Below are 19,635 nucleotides of genomic sequence, written 5' to 3' on the forward strand. Positions count from 1 at the left end.
CCACCCCCACCCTTCCCGTGGCCGCCCCGCCCCCGGGGCGAGGCCCCGCCCCCGGCCTCCCCGCCCCGGGCACCAGGCCCCGCCCCCTGGACCGCCCCGGGACTGAAGGCTGCGCTCTCCCTGGCCCGCTGCGCAGCCAAGTGAGCCTTTGTCTGGGCCCCCAGCCCCTCCGCGCGGGCCGCGGCCCAACCCGACTCCCCGCCAAACCCGGCCTGGAGTCTGGGATGGGACGGGGGACGGGGGCCGGGGCCCTGCGCGCTGGACCACCCTCCCTCCACGTGCACGCCTCTCCCGCACCTCCCCACCGACCCCCGGACCCCTAAATCCATCTGCTCTCACACCCTTTCACACTCCGCAGACGTGACTCCACGCGGGCGGCTCTCCAGGACCCTCCAGAATAGCACGCGCTCACATGGGCACGTTTGGTACACGCGCTCACTACAACTTTGGCTCACAAGATTGCCTGCACACTCACAACTTTCACGCGCTAACGTGCTCATCCACTGCCCGTGAACGCTTGCACACGCTCACTCTCTTCACCCAACTTTCATACACTAACAGTCCCCCCCGACTCAAGAGATCACTGTATGCCTTGAAAACCTTCACCGCTACAGGTGACGCAGTGGACACAGCTTATACACATACACGCTCAGCTGCTCACGTTCATAGTCACATTTTCACACACATATGTGAATCCCAGGACAGGAAGTGGAAGGACGTTTTCACGCTCAGATTCCCCACAGGGTCTCACAGTTCACACACAGGCCAACAGAATTTCTTACACGCACAGCACCTGCATTTTTTTACATTTTCTCAGTACCTCTACCTCACAGTGGGCACTCAATACGAAACTGAATTACCCCTGATACACACCATTCTCCACATAAATCACTCACAGACCAACTTTGATTCACATAAATCACAGCCCGCTGCCAGAGATGCACCATCTCACACACCCAGGCCCAGACACAAACAGACACTGCCAAAGCCCAATCACAGGTGCTTGGGAGGTAAATCATGGTCCCTGATGACACAGACCCCCAGACAACACAAACAGCCATGCCACCAGGCCTCCCCAGGCCATGGTCTCCTTGCTGCCTGAAAATTTCCAGGGCAGCCCAGGCTGATGGGTGGAGAGAAAACTGGGGTGTGTAAGTGTGTGTGTGTCACTTAGAGGAAAACCTTTTGAGTAACGATGGAGGAGAATAAAAACTGAAGTTTCCATTGTTTCCTGTGAGAGTTGCTAGGTTCCAGAGACTCACAAGTGGGGTTTGCAGCCAGGAGTGAGGTGAGCTGTGGACAGAAGGAAATGCCCAGTTCACTGGGCGGCACCAGGCCTGGCTCCGGAAGGCATGTTGCCTGTGATAAGGGCCGGCCTGCAGTCTCCCAAGCACTCTGAAGCCTCCCATCTGGGAGATGAGAAAACACTGGCATCCTGACTGGCACCTGGGGGATTAAGAAAATACTGGCATCCTGACTCCCATCCCAGATAAATGCCCCATCTCCAAAAGCTGGGTTCTTCTCCACCCTGTGGGGTGTATCTAGGGGACCAGCTCAGAGCTGTAAGGGGCAGAAACTACATTCACAGTGGTTTGGCCAACTCCCCAGCCTAAACGCAGATGCCAGACACAGCACTGAATAAGGTCTATTTCTGCTCCAGACAGGGAGGTGGACAGAGGAGGGATACCTGATCTTGGCCCTTGGTGAACCCCTAATCTGATGGAGGGAAAGGGGAGGATATAATCCCTGTCCTCATGGTGTTTTCAGTCTGCTGGAGAATCCTGCCTCCATCACCTTGCTGTGCAATCTTGAACAAATTTTTCAATCTTTCCATGACTCCATTTCATCATTTAGACAAGGAGAATAATGTTAAGACCTCCATCACAGTGTTGTTATGAGGATTAAAATGAATTAATATATTTATTTTTTTAAAAGAACAGTTTTGGGCACATGGTAAGCCCTAAATAAGCAGTAGCCATTTCTTTCTCTTTTTTTTTTTGTGGCAGGGTAGGGGTGGCACGCGCTGCGGAATGCAAGATCTTAGTTCCCCTCCCGGGGATGGAACCCATGCCCCCTGCATTGGGAGCGCAGAGTCTTAACCACTGGACTGCCACGGAAGTCCCAGCCGTTTCTCTTATTACTGTTTCTGGATGAGCTCCCAATCTAGAGAGGGAGACACAAGTCTTCCCTCAGGGGACTCCAGTCTGGTGGGGGAGCAGTCCCTGCACCCAGTGCCGCTCTCAGTCTGAAGGCCAGATGCAGCCCCCAACCCCAAAGAGCCCCTCTAGTCTGGTGGGGGAGTACAGCCTTGCACTCATCAAACTTCCTTGTCTGATGAAGAAAACTACAAAACTCCACTGACTTCAGAGTTGACAGGTGGCCAGCCTTGGTGGCAGGATTTTTCCAAGGCCTTGCCTGTCCGTGGAGGGTCAGCATCCTTGACAAATCGCATTTTGTGAGCTGCCTCAATGTTCCCTACCTCGGGGCCTTTAAGTCCCAGAGCCTTGGCTTCTTGGATGATTTGCTCATCAGCAAAGGAAAAGGAGAACAAGCAACTCTTTGTAGATGTTTGGCCAAGACTAAATCTGAGCTATAAGTCTTGCTTCCTAAAAGAGGTTGAGGAAAGAGATGGTAAAGCTTACTGGACTGGAAGGAACTGGGCTGACGTGGAGGGCAGGAAATATGGCCTGTCGAGAAAGTTCCAGAGTAACTCCACCTACCCTGAGGATTGGTCATCCCCTTATTTATTCTGAATCCTCTCCTTCCCACTAAGGGATTTGGCTGGCTCTGTTTTATTTTGCTGTCCTTGATATCTTTAGTAAATGTTCTCAAGTTGCTTTGTCTAGGGCCTGGCTATCTCCTCATATGGCTTAGAAGAGGAGCAGAGGCAAGGCCTTCCAGGCTCTTGCTGAGCCCAGGAGGCACCTATAATCGCACTGTATGTACTCATAGCTCTGGGTGCTGGTCACACTCTTTGGGAGAGAAACAACTCAAGCCTCACACAAGGTTCCTTAGATAAGGGGAGACTACCAGAGTTTGGATAGGCAAGAGCAGCCAAACAATTTGGCTTCTGAGAAACAGGAGTCTGATCTAGTCTGATGGGGGAGTACAGACTTTGTGGGTCACCTGTCTGCCAGAGTTTGTGGGTCACCGTCTGCCAGAGTTTGTGGGTCACCGTCTGCCACTACAAAATTCACAAGACTCAACTTCTCCTGGCTTCCACTCCTACTCCAAACCTTTTCTTTGCCTTGGAGCTTCTCACTCATCTCACATTCCTTTATTCATTCAGGGCTGCAGTGGACGGTTGGGCAGGTTGTTCACTGAAGAAGGGTATGCAGCCAAGGGGACCCTGTTGTGGTGTTACATCTGCCCAGAGGGGGTACCTTTTGTAATATGAGCAAAGGTACCATATGGGTTAGCTGTGGCCCTGCGTTCATTCAACAATGAAAGTAAACATCTATTATGCACAAGAGATGCAATGCCTGTGTGGGAAAACAGATGCCGGCAGAGCAAGGATATGTACTTGGGTGAGAATATGGAACAGGAAATTGGTGTGAAAGGGAGTGGGATGGAGGAGAGCGAACCAGGAGATGATGTGGAGAAGAGGAAGAAGAGGAGGGAGGACACAGTTCTAAGCAGGCAGTGAAAATTCATGGAGAGGGAGGGAAGCATGCAAGGCAGGGAGATGCAATCCTGGCCAACTCTCCAGCCACACGCCTCCCCCACCCTGGTCTTTGCACATGAGGTTCCTTCTCCTTAAGGGCTATTCTCACCCAACACCCACCCCACTTCACCCTACTACTCTCTTTTAGGATTCAGCTCAAACCTCATGTCACAATAGAAGCCTCCCCGACCTCCCAGGTTAGATCATGTCCCTCACTATGCTTTCCCACAACCTCCCTCCCCCATGCTTCTCCCTCTGAACATTTTTGACAATTGCAATAATTTGGAAGACCATTTAATATGAAGAGGCATAATGAAGGCAGAGAGCGTGACTACCTGCTTTCTGACTTGTTCCCAACTGTATCCCCTGTGAAGGGCACAGTGCCTGGCAAAGTTGGCATTTGAATAATTTTACCTGAATGAAAGAACAAGTTGGTTCAAGCAAAGCATAAGGCGTAAATGTCCCCTTTCTGGTTTGTACTTGGGGCAAAGATAAACTCCCCTCACAGTCTGATCAACATTGAATCTCACTTGATCACAATCCTAGGCAGTAGGCAAGTGAGTGTATTTTATTACCACCCTTTTCAGAGAAGGAAACTGAGGCCCAGGGAATGAAGTGGCTTGCCTACATCATACAGTCAGTGCCAGGAGCCGTGGTGGAGCCAGGATTCATGTCCATGTCTGTCTGACTCTAGAACCCACATTCTCAACCCCTCCTAGTATTTCCCCAACACCCCTCGTCATTATCAAGTGAGTTCTTGCTGAGCTTCCACCTTGGGGCCTCACCTGCCCTCTGAGATGCTCCTTGGAAAGGGGGTTCCCTGGTCAAGAAGTTTGGGAACTCTGTACTCTTTCCCACACTTTGGCCATCTCGAGGGACACCAGTACAGGAAAGTTTCTGAGCAGGCCTCCGGTAAAGTCGCCTGTCCAACTCTGCTTAACCCAGCACTCCTCAACATATTCAAGAATGGAACCCACTTGTTTTTTGGAAAAACCTTTTAACATCTCACAAGACTGGTGTTTCTCAAAACACACTTGGCAAATACTGCCCCTGACTCCTGAGCTGACCATAAATGGTCTCTGTAATTGGAATTTGTCACTCAAGCACCTCACACCACCACCACTCCCCTCCATCCAGGCTGGAATTCTCATGGCCTCCATACAGCCCCTCACATTCCTGCCCACACATCCCTGCTTCAGCTCTAGAAGACGTCTGCGTGGGGGCCGTAGTTGGAGCTCCATAAATGCTCAGTTTCCTTCCTTTGTCACTGCATACATGGGCGTTTTACCTCCTGTGATCACATGCTGATGATTTCCTGTCTTGTTTTTCTCACTTAACATTTTCATAAACACAGTTCTATGTGTCAGTCAAGACCAGGGCTACTTAAAAGTGGTTCTGTGGACCAGTGCCAGCCCCCAACTGTGTATTACCAGTCCAAGATGAGATAAGAAGTTTGCTCAGAGCGTAAATCAACTGTGTCAGTAAGCACTCTGTTTAGCTCAGCTGACACTATTTTTTTCTTGGAATACTTGGTCCGTTTTGGAAGCAGCTCATGGATTTACATTCTGGTACGAGCTCTTCATTGCAGTTGGTAATCGTTAGCAATCTGTGGGCCAGTGACTCTGAATAGCAGTCGTGTTGACTTTGCACGTAATATTTCGTTTTTTAAAAAAAAATTTATTTATTTATTTGGTTGTGCTGGGTCTTAGTTGCGGCAGGCAGGTTCCTCAGTTATGGCGTGAGAACTCTTAGTTGCGGCATGCACGTGGGATCTAGTTCCCTGACCAAGGATCGAACCCGGGCCCCCTGCATTGGGAGCGCGGAGTCTTATCCACTGTGCCACCAGGGAAGTCCCAATATTTCTAATAATTATGTGGTGTCAGGTCTCATCACCACACCGTTATTCATTAACCCTATCCTGTCGTTGGGTATTTGGGCTGCCTCCAGGTCTCTGTGATTCATAAAGCATTGCTCTGAGCTGATATGTATGCATCTGTGGGTTTATTTTTATAGTTCCCTCAGTTTTTCAGGACCACAAACCTGAGGCCAGAGAGGTGGGGTGGCTTCCGCAGGGTCACGAGTGACAGAGGCAGGCCTCCCACTCAGACCTCCTGACCCCCAGCCTCTTGTTCCTTCCTCCAGCCTGCACTGCCCTTCCTACTGGGCAGATTTTCCGTCCCTTTCATGCTTTTCTTTGCTAGGCTGTGAGCCTTCTGCAGTGTTCCCACATGTTGTCTTTTGGAGCTTGAGAGAAATCCTTTTGGAATGTCCTGTGCCTTCTCCCTGGAGTTCCCGGCTTTGTTCAATTGTTCATGAGAAATTCCTGCCCTGTTGGGAGGGGCTCAGGAGGCTGTTAAAAGAGTTTGCCAAAAATGGTGGTACCAACTCGGGCAGAGCACATATCTGAGGCTCTGCCTCTCAAGATTTCCGCTTAAAAGGGGACCGTGTGGATGCAACTAGTGGGGAGGGTGTCACACGCCCCCAGTTTTCTGTTTCCTCTGTAGAGCAAGCAGCACCAGTCACGTGCTGGCAGAAGAGATAAAGTGGGCCTCAGGAATGGGGGTGGGGTGGGCTAAGGCTTTGGGGGTTAGGTTCAGAGATGAGGAAAGTTTAGGGTATGGTGAAGGTCAGGAATAGGCTGAGTGTGTCTCTGCAACACCCACCTTGGTAACACAAAAAGCTGCATTTATTTCCTAGAATCATGATATCAGATTAACTGTTTGAAAAGGGCCATATCAGATTTTTTTTTAATAAATTTATTTATTTATTTTTGGCCGCGTTGGGTCTTTGTTGCTGTGCGCGGGCTTTCTCTAGTTGCCACAAGCAAGGGTTACTCTTTGTTGCAGTGCATGGACATCTTGTTGTGGTGGCTTCTCTTGTTGCAGAGCACGGACTCTAGGCGTGTGGCTTCAGTAGTTGTGGCTCTTGGGCTCTAGAGCGCAGACTCAGTAGTTGCGGCGCACGGGCTTAGTTGCTCCGCGGCATGTGGGATCTTCCCGGACCAGGGCTCAAACCCATGTCCCCTGCACTGGCAGGCAGATTCTTAACCACTGCGCCACCAGGGAAGTCCCCCAGATTGTTTTAAATATACAAAAGGAATTCTAATATCATGCACCTATACTCAGTGTTACCAAAGGCCGCAGGGACCAGTGGATTGGGTAATTGAGAACACAGGTGGGCTTTGAGGGAATTTCTCCTTTTGTTTATTATTTCCTGGGAAGAACGTATTTGAGGTTAATGCTGCCCTGATCAGAACACTGGTATTGGGTGCAGCCCGAACCTCCAGGGTTAAATACCATCCTTGCTTTGTCTAAATTTCTGCATATTTTGGAGGCCAAGATTTATCTCTCTTTCTCTTGGAATCTGTTCAATAAATACTGAGAAAGAAACTGCACGTTGGATGGAAAGGGCACTGGTTGAGGGGCAAAGCCCTGGGGTGGAATCCCAGCTCTGCTATTTACCAGCTGCCTCAGTTTCCCCCTCTGTAAAATGGGTACTAAAACCTAGCCTTGCAAGGAGCAGAGGGCTGTGAGCCTATGTTTCAGGCCTTGGCAGCATGCCTGACACACAGTGTGGGTGCTCAGTAACAGTGACATACGTCTGCAGGTGTCACGGACATTCCCCGGCCACCCTCAGCTGCAGGGACACGTAAGCTGCTTCTGTACACAAGATGGACAGCACGGCAGCCTCTGGCATTGTTCTGCAGCCGGTGTGCTGCTTCCTGTTTACATGGACCCTGCAGATGCATGGCTTGAACAGTGGACATGGGGGACTTCCTGTGACCTCTGCAGGGCCACACAGAGCAGAGGGCCTTCTCTAACTAAGAACCTTCTCTGGACTTGGGCTGAGTGACTGGTGGGAGAGAATCATGAGTAGTGAGCTTCTACCCTGAGTAAGAGTTAGGGCAGTGCAGGGATCCTGTCCCTTTTGGGTACAATCTAACCCTCAATCTTCAAACTTGAGCACTCGCTATGTACAGAGCTCTGCACTGACATCTATCATTCACTGAGCACCTACTACGTGCAAGATGTTGTAATCATGAAGAGAATTATTATTACTGAGTGCCTGCTCTGCACATAGTACTCTGTACTGAAAATGTCAACTCCTTTTTTTTTATTTTTGGCTACGCTGCGGGGTTTGAGGGATCTTAGTTCGCCGACCAGGGATCAAACCAGAGCCCCGGCGGTAAGAGTGATGAGTCCTAACCACTGGACCACCAGGGAATTCCCTCAAACCGTTTTTTTGGAGAGCCACTGTGTTCTGTAACTGTAACCATCTTCATCATAATCATTTGTTCCTGACCGCTCTGTGCCTCAGTTTCCTCATCCATACAATAGGGACAATCCTTTCTTAAAGGATTGATGAGATGATTGAGTTAATACACACAAAGCACTTAAAACAATATCTGGAGTATATTTAAGAGCTTAATAAATGTTGGCTGTCATGATTAATATTATTAGTTATTGAATATTCATTGTGTGTGAGACACTGTGATACTTTTTTAAAAAATAAATTTATGTATTTATTTTTGGCTGTGTTGGGTCTTTGTTGCTGCGTGCGGGCTTTTCTCTAGTTGCGGCGAGTGGAGGCTATTCTTAGTTGCAGTGCGCGGGTTTCTCACTGCGGTGGCTTCTCTTATTTCAGAGCACGGGCTCTAGGCGCATGGGCTTCAGTAGTTGTGGCACATGGGCTCAGTAGTTGTGGTGCATGGGCTTAGTTGCTCCGCGGCATGTGGGATCTTCCAAGACCAGGGCTCGAACTTGTGTCCCCTGAATTGGCAGGCGGATTCTTAACCACTGCACCACCAGGGAAACCCTGTGATTATTCTTAAGGTGATAATAGCTAAGGTTACTGAGCACCTATTGGGCACGAGAGCTTGTAATCAACATCAGTGTAATAACTGAGCTCCTCTTGTGAGCCAGAACTGGGCTAGATACTGGAGACCCCGAGAGCAGTGTCCTGGCCAAGGGTCTGATTCTCTGATTAGGAGAAATTGGACTGTTTTGAAAGTAGGCATCTCCAGGAGAGTCAAGGTTGACTCGAATGCAAATATGGGCCTAGAGCAAGAAGGGGATGCCTTGAGTGGCCAGAGAGAGGGTTTAGGAAACAGGACACTCTTGAACTATCTCTTGAGCTGGGCCAAAATGGACCCCAACGAGCTGTATTCCTGTGAATGTTCGTCTGGGCAATGGGTCACTAGGGGCCTGAGCACCCACCAGACGAAGGCCAAAGTCTTCTCCCTGGGGAGGGAAGGGGTGCAAGAGACAGAATAAAAAGTGTGCTGCACTGCTGAGCTTTGGACCCAGGGAGGATCTCCCCAGTCCTCAGAGATGGAATAAAAGTGGAGGTGAATTCAATGGGCTAGGGGTTCGGTGCCTCCTTCCTTCCTCCTGCCTTGGGACCACCGTGTCAATCTCATGGATATTGCAGGCTTGCTGCCTTCTCTTCCTGGTCACAGGACTAGGCCATGGCAGGCGACCTCCAAAAGCCATGGAAATTTGTAGACCTCCAGGTTCTGTGTTATTTCAAGGTCAGCCCCATTCCACATTCTGAGTTGCTATTGGCCCTCATATTTCCAAGGGGAGAGGAAAACTCCATCCAGCAAGAAGAGACTGGGCCCGAAATTCAGAACCACAGAGAAATGGGCCCTGAGGCCTGAAATGGCCCCTGGGCAGCCTGGAAAGATGGCTCAGGACTCTGGAAGCCTGAATTCTTGGGTGGAGGCACTCTCAGTTCTCAGCTCAGGAAGCTCCAGGCCTGGCTTTGGACTCGGAGGAGAGACTCAGAAATATTCTAGTCCAAGGGCCTTTAGAGACCATCAAAAGGACCCCACCCATGTTACAGAAGGGGAAACAGAGGCCTGGAGAGGGGAAGTGATGTCCCCAAGGTCTCAGGGCAGGCTGATGGCAAAACTCGTCTGGAATCTGGTCTCCAGAGTCCCTTAGGCAGAAGGATGGTGAACAACTGGACGCATTGTGGGGCCTTATTCCTCAGCACCCAGATCAGTTGAGTCTCTGAAGGTTTGGAGCCCTCGGTGGCCCAGGGAACATTTTCCCAGATATTCCCACCTCATTCTGACCCTTCCAGCTCTCACCTGGCCTGGACAGACCACTCTCTTCAGAGATTTCCCAGGAAAGGCTGTCCCCCAACCTCTAACCATCCCTGGTTGCCTGTTTCAACGCATGTCACACTAGCCATCAGGGTTTGCTCTACATCCACCCTGGGCCCTGGTCATTAAAACCACATCTTTGAAAGAACAAATATATATAAAGTACTTAGCACAGTACTTGCCACATATTAAGTGTTCTATGAGGGTTTCCTATCATCACTGTCATCCTCATCATTATTACTTCTACCTTTCTTCTTACATGGGGCTCTGCTAAAATCAATAACAATTCTTGAAAAAAAGAAGAATATTGGACTTCCCTGGTGGCGCAGTGGTTAAGAATCCACCTGCCAATGCAGGGGACACGGGTTCAAGCCCTGGTCCGGGAAGATGCCACATGCTGCGGAGCAACTAAGCCCGTGCGCCACAACTACTGAGCCTGCGCTCTAGAGCCCACGTGCCACAACTACTGAAGACCGTGCACCTAGAGTCCGTGCTCCACAACAAGAGAAGCCACCGCAATGAGAAGCACGTGTACCGCAACGAAGAGTAGCCCCCGCTCGCCGCAACTAGAGAAAGCCCAAGCACAGCGACAATGACCCAACGCAGCCAAAAATAAATAAATAAATAAATAAAATAAAATCTATGCTCTAAAAAAAAAAGAAGAATATGAATAGGGATTGAGAATGAACAACCTCAGCAGAGGCTAAGGGAGGCTGAGAAGCTCCCCAGTGATTCATTCAAGGTGTAAATCAGAGATTCCAAACTCAGATCTGCGGGCCTCACGTTCAGCTTGCAAGTACTTTTGTTCAGCCCTCAAACACCATGATATTTTTAAATTCGTTGCTAACACATAGAAAATCAGATTCCTGGCTTCTCTAGAAAAGGCAACCGCCCATTTGAGAGCTGGGTTTAGACGAGGTGTCCCCTCTCCTCTCAGCCACAGTCTCCACCACTCCCTACTACCACCCAGCCCCCTTCACCCATTCACTTTCACCTGCCCGGCCCTGTAGGTCCTCAAGTGTCTAACCCCCCATCTAAATGGCTGTCCCCACCACCACCCCCAGTGGAGGCTTGGAAGGTACATTTTGCCACAAACAATTTATTTTCCACAACTGCAGCCTGATGGACGTGTGCCCACTTCACGGCTGGTGTCGATGTCACCACCAGCTACAGGGTTGGAGATGGGCTCGGGGGCTCTCCAGCCCGAGAGGATTGCTTCCCAGAACTTGGGCAGATGACCTAAGGAAAAGATCCCTTTGCCGAACAGAGGGAGCTCCGGCAACTTTATCCCCGGCTTCTGCGGCAGCATGGGAGTGAGGTTCCGGCTAGGAGGCCCGTGAGGGCAGCTCGGGTTGGTGGAGTCCTCCACGTACTGCAAAGCGTGGGCAGCCCTGGAGGACAGCGCCATGCAGATGCTGGCAGGAGTTGTCAGAGGCGGCCAGTCTGGTGCTGGGGTTGGAGTACCTGCGCGGGAAGCAGTGGTCCAGGTGGTCCAGGTGGATGGAGTTGGCAGCGCGTTCCAGGTAGCTGGCTGCAAGCCTCGGCAGGCTCAGGGATGACTTAGGGCGGTTGGTGTAGAAGGCACTGGTGGATCTGTCAAGGTAGTTGATGCCTCTGATGAGTTGCTCCAGGGAGGTGGGGCCAGAGGGACCCGAGGGACGATCTGTACAGAGCAGGCAGTGGGGACTGCCACGACAAGCGGGCTTTCTGGCTACCTTGGGGCGCTTCACCAAGTGGCTTGTCTCCACATACCTGGAGCTGTAGGGCCGGCCCATGCAGATTCTCCTCACTGGAAGTCTGGGGGAGCCGGGGTTGTCGGACTGCTCTGAAGGGCTGCTGCTTGCCTCTGAGCCACTCAGGTATGAGAACACTTGAGGTTGTTAGCCCCGGTCACACTGGGGCCGTGGGACCAGCCTGGAGTCCCAGCCTGGGCCAGAAAGGACACATTGTTGGGATGGTTCAAGCGGCTGCAGGTGTTAGAACGGCTCGCTTGGCATCAAGGCATCGTCCCAGTCGGGCAGACAAAGCTTCGTGGTGCAGAACTGCTGAGAATTCACCTGGAAGCTGGTCCCCCGGGCCTGGCGAGGAGAGAGCTGGGTCACCTCTCCTTGGCTCCCTGCCACCTCCCCCTGGGCTTTCTCGCTGGGTGTTCCTCTTCCCATCCTCCTCCCAGGCCCAGGGATTTTCAAGCTGGAAAGCAGCCACCGTATTCTTCAGAAAGCACAGAGGACAAGAGATGGGGAAGAAGGCAAGACCCTGAGAACAACTGAGGCCAGAGGACCCCTAGAAAAAGTGGGGCAGTCTCTGTTTTCCTTTAACTCTAGCCCACATTCTGAAATTCCCATTTACCTTTTAAGCAGGGACACTAGGAGACCACAAAGGCAAAGGACTGAATCTCTAATGGTGAAATTCCAGGTACTGAGACACACATTCTTTGGAGGTAATATCAAATAGCTAACCATCCACTACTCAATGCACCCTCATACTAAAAAATATGTCTTGGAAGCAATGCAATGCATGCCCTCTCTCTTTGCCCAGCCCTTTGCTTGTGCTTTACGTTGTAAGTCTCACTACAAATCTAGGAGGTGGCTACTATTCTATTCCTATTTGACAGGTGGGGAAACTGAGGCTCAGAGAGATGACGTGACTTGCCTCAGATAACACAGCTTGTAAGTGGTGGGGGCCAAGGTACTATCTTGAGCGTGTCTGATGACCCGTAAGGGATAATGCCACATTGTCGGGGTGACTTTGCCCCCCCCCCCCAGTCTACTGAGGAAGAATTCTCGCCACACCTGTTGTCCTGTCTGCCTGGATGGGGGCACTGATGGGGAAAAGCAGATGGAGAGGGGTGCCTGTTAACCCTGTAACTGAGATGATCTTGGCTCTATGAACCCCAAGTTGAGGGAGCGGGGGCAAGGTGGTGTTGTAAGTCTACTAATGGGGCTGGGCTTGTGAGACAGAACCTTCCAGGATATTTGGTCTTCATCCTCTCTGACAGTAGGGAGCTCCTCATCCACCCGACAAGAGAAGTGGGCTTTGGGATTCCTACTCCTCCTGGTCTAAAAGTGGGCACCTCACAGGGACGAGGGCCTGCCCAGGCTCCAGTCCATTTAACCCCGCCTCCTGTCCCTGGGCCTGCCTGGGCAGTGGAGCCCCACCCCCATTCCCACTGTCCCTCAGGTCCCCAGTAGTCCCCCTTACCAGAAGGAAGGCTCTGATTTCTCTCCCCCACTACTGCCAGCTTGATGCTAATTTTCCACTTCTGCCTAGTGAGAACGGAGCAGTATTTGAGCCTGTCCCACCCGGAAAACAGCTGCCTGCCCCTCTCCCAGCCCATGGCCCTTCAGCTGCCCTTGTCCATTGGGTTTGAATCGTGTGGAATGTCCAGACTCTCACCTCTTCCATCCCCGGTCCACCCCGCCCCCCATTTCCTCCTCCAGAAATATGGGAGGTGGCTGAGGGCTGGTCCCCAAGGCCCCCCTTTCCTTCCCTTCCTGGCTGCCTGGTCCCACCTGCCCTAAGGGCCCTCTCCCACTCTCACTCTACCTTCAGGAGGTAGACGACTTAGCCCTCCTCTTGCTCTCCACTGGGGAACACCCTCAGGCCGCTACTCCAGGCTGCTGGCCTTGTCATACAATCATGGAATCCTGGAGCTGGGAGAGGCCTCCAGGGGTCATCCTGGTCAGGCCCCTGCCTCAGGGCAAGTACCCCGTTAAGCTCTCCACGACAGATGGGCCCTATTTTTAAAGTGAGGCCAGGGTGGACTTTTTCCAGTGTTCCCTGTTGTTTTTCTAGTGTCTAATTATGCGGAGAGTCAGGAAGTTCCATGCCGGACCTGATATAACTCTCGTTGGCTGTGGTCAGCATCAATTTTCTTTTCTCGTTGGGTCAGCAAACATTTATCAAGTGTCCCTAAAGTGCTGTCCCTTTGAGTGGCCCATAACATAACAGCACTGTGTTTCCTCCCTTCTTTTTTTTTTTTTTTTTTTAATTTTATTTATTTATTTATTTATTTATTTACTTATTATTTATGTATGTATTTATTTATGGCTGTGTTGGGTCTTCGTTTCTGTGCGAGGGCTTTCTCTAGTTGTGGCAAGCAGGGGCCACTCTTCATCGCGGTGCGCGGGCCTCTCACTGTCGCGGCCTCTCTTGTTGCGGAACACAGGCTCCAGACGCGCAGGCTCAGCAATTGTGGCTCACGGGCCTAGTCGCTCCGCGGCATGTGGGATCTTCCCAGACCAGGGCTCGAACCCGTGTCCCCTGCATTGGCAGGCAGATTCTCAACCACTGCGCCACCAGGGAAGCCCCTCCCTTCTTGCCTGGTCCTCATGCAGTCAGCAACACGGTGCTGGGTCCCTGCTGGGTGGTGGGCTAGAGCCTGAGGATTCCTTTCAGAACTCCTGTGCCCCCCACGCCACTGGGTCCTGGTCCATAAGGAGCATCTTGGACATATCTGTTGAATGAATGAACAAGATCCCCCTTTGAGATTTCATGGTATTTGCCCTCCATCATTTCCTTCCCGTAAGTATTGAAAATACACTTTTACTTTCTATTTTGAAAAATTTTCAAACTTACTGAAAACTTACAAGATAATGAACTCGATATACTCTTCATTCGAATCTACTAATTACTAATATTTTGCCACATTTATCACCACACACACACATTATTATTATTTTGAGAGTAAGTTGCAGACAACGGCAGCCTTTACTCTTGAATACTTCAGCGTGTATCTTCTACAAGCTGGGAGAACAAGGACATTTTCTTACATATCCAGTTATCAAATACAGGATAGGTTAACACTGATATAGCACTGTTAGCTGATACACAATCCACAATTTACCGATTATTCCCTCCGATGTTCTCCATTGCAGCTGTATCTCCAATCCAGGAGCCAATTCACAATCAGGCTTGCCTTTAGTTTTCAGGTCTCTTTGGTCTCCTTCAACCTGGAAGTTCCTCAGTCTTTGTCTCTTATGACATTGATAGCTTCGAAGAGCACAGGCAAATTGTTTTGGAGAATGTTCTCCAATTTGGGTTTATCTGATGTTTCCTAATGATCAGCTGCAAGATCACAAAGCACGTACACACAGAATCCTCCACGGGACATTCCCCAGCCGTGAAGCGCCTTTTGCCCTGCGGTGGGGTGGTTATAGCTGCTGAAACAGGGAGCGAAGAGGAGGGCTCAGAGGGACCCCGGAGAAGGAGGAAGAGGGGTGTAGGGAAACTCAGTGGGCCAGGGAAGCAGTGGCAACCGTTCCCTTGTGGGGCCTCCGCCAGGCCTGCTTCTGTTCTGGGCCGGGGGACGGGCAGGCAGGCAGGCGGCCAGCGAGAGGGCTGGACCTCCGTGCCGTTTGTCCTGAAGGTACCCAGGCGCCGAGATCACTGGCCATTTCTGGCCTGGGCATTAAGAGCCTCTGGAAATAGCTCCAGGACAATTATTTCAGGAGGAATGTGCTATTCTTCCATCTTCCCAGAAAGCCAGGCTGTATCCCATAAGATCAGGAATGTCTCTCTCCGGCCTCCCCAACTCCAGGGGATCCTGAGGTCCTCTGGGGGCCACAGAGGCCTTCCGAGCCAGGAGAGTCTGGGAGGCTAGAATGGGGTCAAGGAGACTAAAAGCCCCCTTCTCCCGTGAGAGGAGGGGTGGTTCTGGCCTTAGGTCCTGGGCTCTCAGGGCCCAGCCTGGAGTCAGGCCTGCCGGCTGAGGTCCAGCTGACTCCAAGCCCAGGGACACAGGAGGGAGGGTGATGGGGAGCTGCCTACCCCGCCTCCTGCCCAGACCCACCCCTGAGAGACTGACCTGGTAGAGCACCTATTATGTGCCAAAGAACCTGACATTGTCAGTGCCAGGGCCCCACATTCACCCTCTCATTTAATCCTTGCAGCACCACTAGGAGGTAGGTATTTTGCTTTCAAGATGAAGTCACTGAGGCTCAGAGAGAGAGCAAGAGACTTACCCAAGCTCACCCAGCAGCCAGATTAAAACCCGATGTTTTGGCTCCAGAGCCTACGGCTTAAGCACTAAGTGAGGAAGAGGGTGGGTCACCCACTCACTCAGTGAGGACTCAGTAAGTGACCCTGTGAACTGAGAGGTTTTGGGAGGGGTCCAGCCGCCATCCTCCACCCCCCAGCCAAGGCCAGCTGCCACTCCCTCCCTAGCACTGCAGGACGGATGTCCTCTGTCAGTGGGGTGCCCCTCCCCGCATGGTCTCCAGCCACAGCGGCCCCCACCCTTGCCCCATCTGGGCCGCCTCCAACCTTGGCTCCTTAGCTGCATTGACAAACCAACTGCAAATCATGGGCTTTCCGACAGCCCTTGCCCCCTCCCGCTCTGTCCCCTCTCACCTGACTGTCCCTCCCTGCAGTCCTACCCACATCCCTCTCTCCTCCTGTGCCCCACCAAGACCAACAGGGGTCCTTTCCCCACCCCAGGTTTAAAGAATTCAAGGGCATCTCATTCCCCTAGGCTCCCCAAGAATGGAGGGAACAGCCCCCTTCTCCAGAGACCATAGGACCTGCCCCATTAGTGCATAGGCTGCCCATTAAATCCTCTCCTGCCACACAGCAGCTCCCCCCCGCCCCTTGCCCCTGGCCTTGAGATGGAGGGAGGAGTGTTCCCTTATTCTTTCAGCCACATGGCACCTGGAAGCGGCACAGACCAGGAGCAAACCCAGCAACTCAGCAGCCATACTAGTGAGTCCATCGCAGTCTGGGGAGACAGCTAGAGCCAAGAGCCATGACTCTATTGTCATTGTCCCACCCTGCCTGGAGGACATCTGTCCCAGCCTCTTGGCAGTGTGACTCACCTGAGCCCTTATCTGGCTTGGGGCCAACCTGCCTGCAGGGCCGAAAATCTCTCCTGGGCTGGGTTCTGGCCCTCCCCCCGGCTGCAGCCTTCCATCCACCCAAGCACAGTGAGTCACACACCCTCATCCCCTAACACCCTCAAGGATATGGGCTCTCTGCTCGCCAGCTGCCAAAACAGCACTTCCCTAAACCCCTGTATGTCAGGAGCAAGCCAGGACACGTCTGAGTTCAGGAGCGCTGAGGCAGGTGTGGCTTGGCAGGAGCCCCAGCCAGCAAGAACTGCCCTTGTGCCAAGCCACCTCGGGGCTTTTGAGGTAGAGCAGCCAACCTGGGAGGGGACAGGACTCTCATCATTATGGGGCCTGGGAAATTCCCTCTAAGGGGGCTGGGAATGATGGTCATGTGTAGGCTTATATACATCCTTATATACACCCTTGCTGAGAGAGGACTTGGGAAGCAGGACAGCAAGTAACTGGTTTGTGCTGTGACCTCAGGTAAGTATTGAACTTGTCCGAACCTCAATCTCCCTTTCTGTAAAATGGGGGTAAGGAAGGTGCCCAGCGAACATTGCTGGCTCAACAGACTTGCAATAATAGCTAATGTTATTAGCTACTAATAGCTAAATGCCCCCATGTTGCAGGCACAGTGTGCTGTAGTGGTAAGTGGGATTCAGCTCATACTGGCTCACAAAAGCCAATTCTGAAATATTCTAGAATCCGGTGAACTCCTTGTTAAACCATTGGTAGCTTGAAATCAACCATGGCAGGAACATTTATACCACAGAAATTGGCAAATGCAACAAATCAGAGGTTTTTTGGGTTGGGTATTTTTTCTTTTTTGAGCCCCCAGGTCATCAGCGCACTACTGAAGCCATGTCACTATGGCCAAATGACTTAACCTTTTTTTAAGAAATTGAAGTGTAGGTGATTTACAATGTTGTGTTAGTTTCTGCTGTACAGCAAAGTGATTTAGTTATACATATATACATTCTTTTTTTTCTATATTCTTTTCCATTATGGTTTATTACAGGATACTGAATATAGTTCCCTGTGCTATACAGGTAGGACCTTGTTGTTTATCCAGACTTAACCTTTTGAACCTCTGTTTCCTTACCCATAAAACCACAATAATAATGATCCACATGTAATGAATGCTTCCTGGGTCCCAGCTGCTGTGTGTAATTTTATGCATCGACTAGACTGGGCCATGGGATGCCCAGATACCTGGTTAAACATTACCTCTGGGTGTGTCTGTGAGGGTGTTTCTGGATGAGATTAGCATGTGGATTGGTGAACTGAGTAAACCAGACCGGCTTCTGCTTGTGGATGGGCACCATCTAATCTGTTGAGGGCCTGAATAGAACAAAAAGGCAGAGGAAGGTTGAATTCATTCTCTGCCTGACTAGTTTAACTGGGACATCCATCTTCTGGCCTCGGTACTCCTGGTCCTCAGACTGTCAGACTTAGGCTGGAATCTACGCCATTAGCTGTCTAGTTCTTAGGCCTTTGAACTATATCCCCAGCTTTCTGGGTCTCCAGCTTGCAGACAGGGGATCATGTGACTTCTCAACCTTGCGTAACTGCATGAGCCAATACCTAATAATAAATAAATATATGTATGTATATATAAATATTAAAAAATATAGCGTATGTACATATATATACAACATATACTATAGTATATAGTATTACATAACATTGTACTATGTATGTTGCTATATGTATGTGTGTGTATGTGTATATATAAAAGTTTGTGTCCCCCCCCAAATTCGTATGTTGTAACCTAATCCCCAATGTGATGGGATTTAGAGGTGGGGGCCTTTGGGAGGTGATTAGGCCACTGAGGGGAAAGCCTTCATACATGGGATTAGTGCCCTTATAAAAGAGACCCCAGAGAGCATCCTTGCCCCTTGTGCCATTTGGGAATGCAGTGAAAAGACAGCCATCTCTGGGGCTTCCCTGGTGGCGCAGTGGTTGAGAATCTGCCTGCTAATGCAGGAGACACGGGTTCGAGCCCTGGTCTGGGAAGATCCCACATGCCACGGAGCGGCTGGGCCCGTGAGCCACAGCTGCTGAGCCTGCGCGTCTGGAGCCTGTGCCCCGCAACGGGAGGGGCCGCGATAGTGAAAGGCCCGCGCACCGCGATGAAGAGCGGTCCCCGCACCGCGATGAAGAGTGGCCCCCACTTGCCGCAACTAGAGAAAGCCCTCGCACGAACCGAAGACCCAGCACAGCCAAAAATAAATAAATTAATTAATTAAATAAATAAATTAAAAAAAAAAAAAAAAAAAAAGACAGCCATCTCTGACCCAGGAAGTGAGCTCTCACTAGACACTGAGTCTGCTGGTGCCTTGATCTTGGACATCCCAGCCTCCATAACTGTGAAAAATAAATTTTATTTAAGCCACCCAGTCTATGGTATTTTTGTAATAGCAGCCCAAACACAAAGACACACACACACACACACACACACACACACACATATGACTAAGAAATACATATATATATATATGTATATTTCCTATTGATTCTGTTTCTCTGGAGAACCCTGACTACTACACTGTGCTGAGTGCTTTATATGTATTCGCTCATTTACTTCCCATTACAACCTTACAAGGTAGATGTTAATAGCATCTCCATTTTTTAGATATGAAACTGAAGGGTGGAGGTGAATTAACTCACCTAAAAGAACATGACCAAGACATGAACCCAAGCAATCTGGCTCAGGTCTGCCCACTAAACATTGCACCAGCTACCTCCAGGGCCATCACTGCAGTTGCCATTTATTAAGCAATTCCTGAGTGGAGACACTATGCCAAGGGTTTTCCACATATAACAGGTGGACCCCACAGCCCTCCAGCTTTCTGGGGTTACCTTTTCCTTTAATAATCAAATAAAATACCTCAAAGCTCCATTCCATGTACCATGGGAAGTTCAGAGCCTTCCTCACTCTTTCTGAGGTGCCCAGGGGGCTGTTACGGTCTCTTGTCACCCTTCACTCTGAATCTCTGCTTCTGGACCAATTCTCAGCCCCCTCTTCTGTGACTGTC

General features: G+C 50.7%; 1 pseudogene; it reads right to left on the bottom strand.

Moving 5' to 3' along the window:
* Window positions 1-10,872: 10,872 nt before the first annotated feature.
* LOC103016876 (uncharacterized) lies at window positions 10,873-14,645 on the bottom strand (annotated as a pseudogene).
* Between the last annotated feature and the right edge of the window lie 4,990 nt (window positions 14,646-19,635).

Source organism: Balaenoptera acutorostrata, chromosome 1 (assembly GCF_949987535.1).
Source record: "Balaenoptera acutorostrata chromosome 1, mBalAcu1.1, whole genome shotgun sequence".
Lineage (NCBI taxonomy): Eukaryota > Metazoa > Chordata > Mammalia > Artiodactyla > Balaenopteridae > Balaenoptera > Balaenoptera acutorostrata.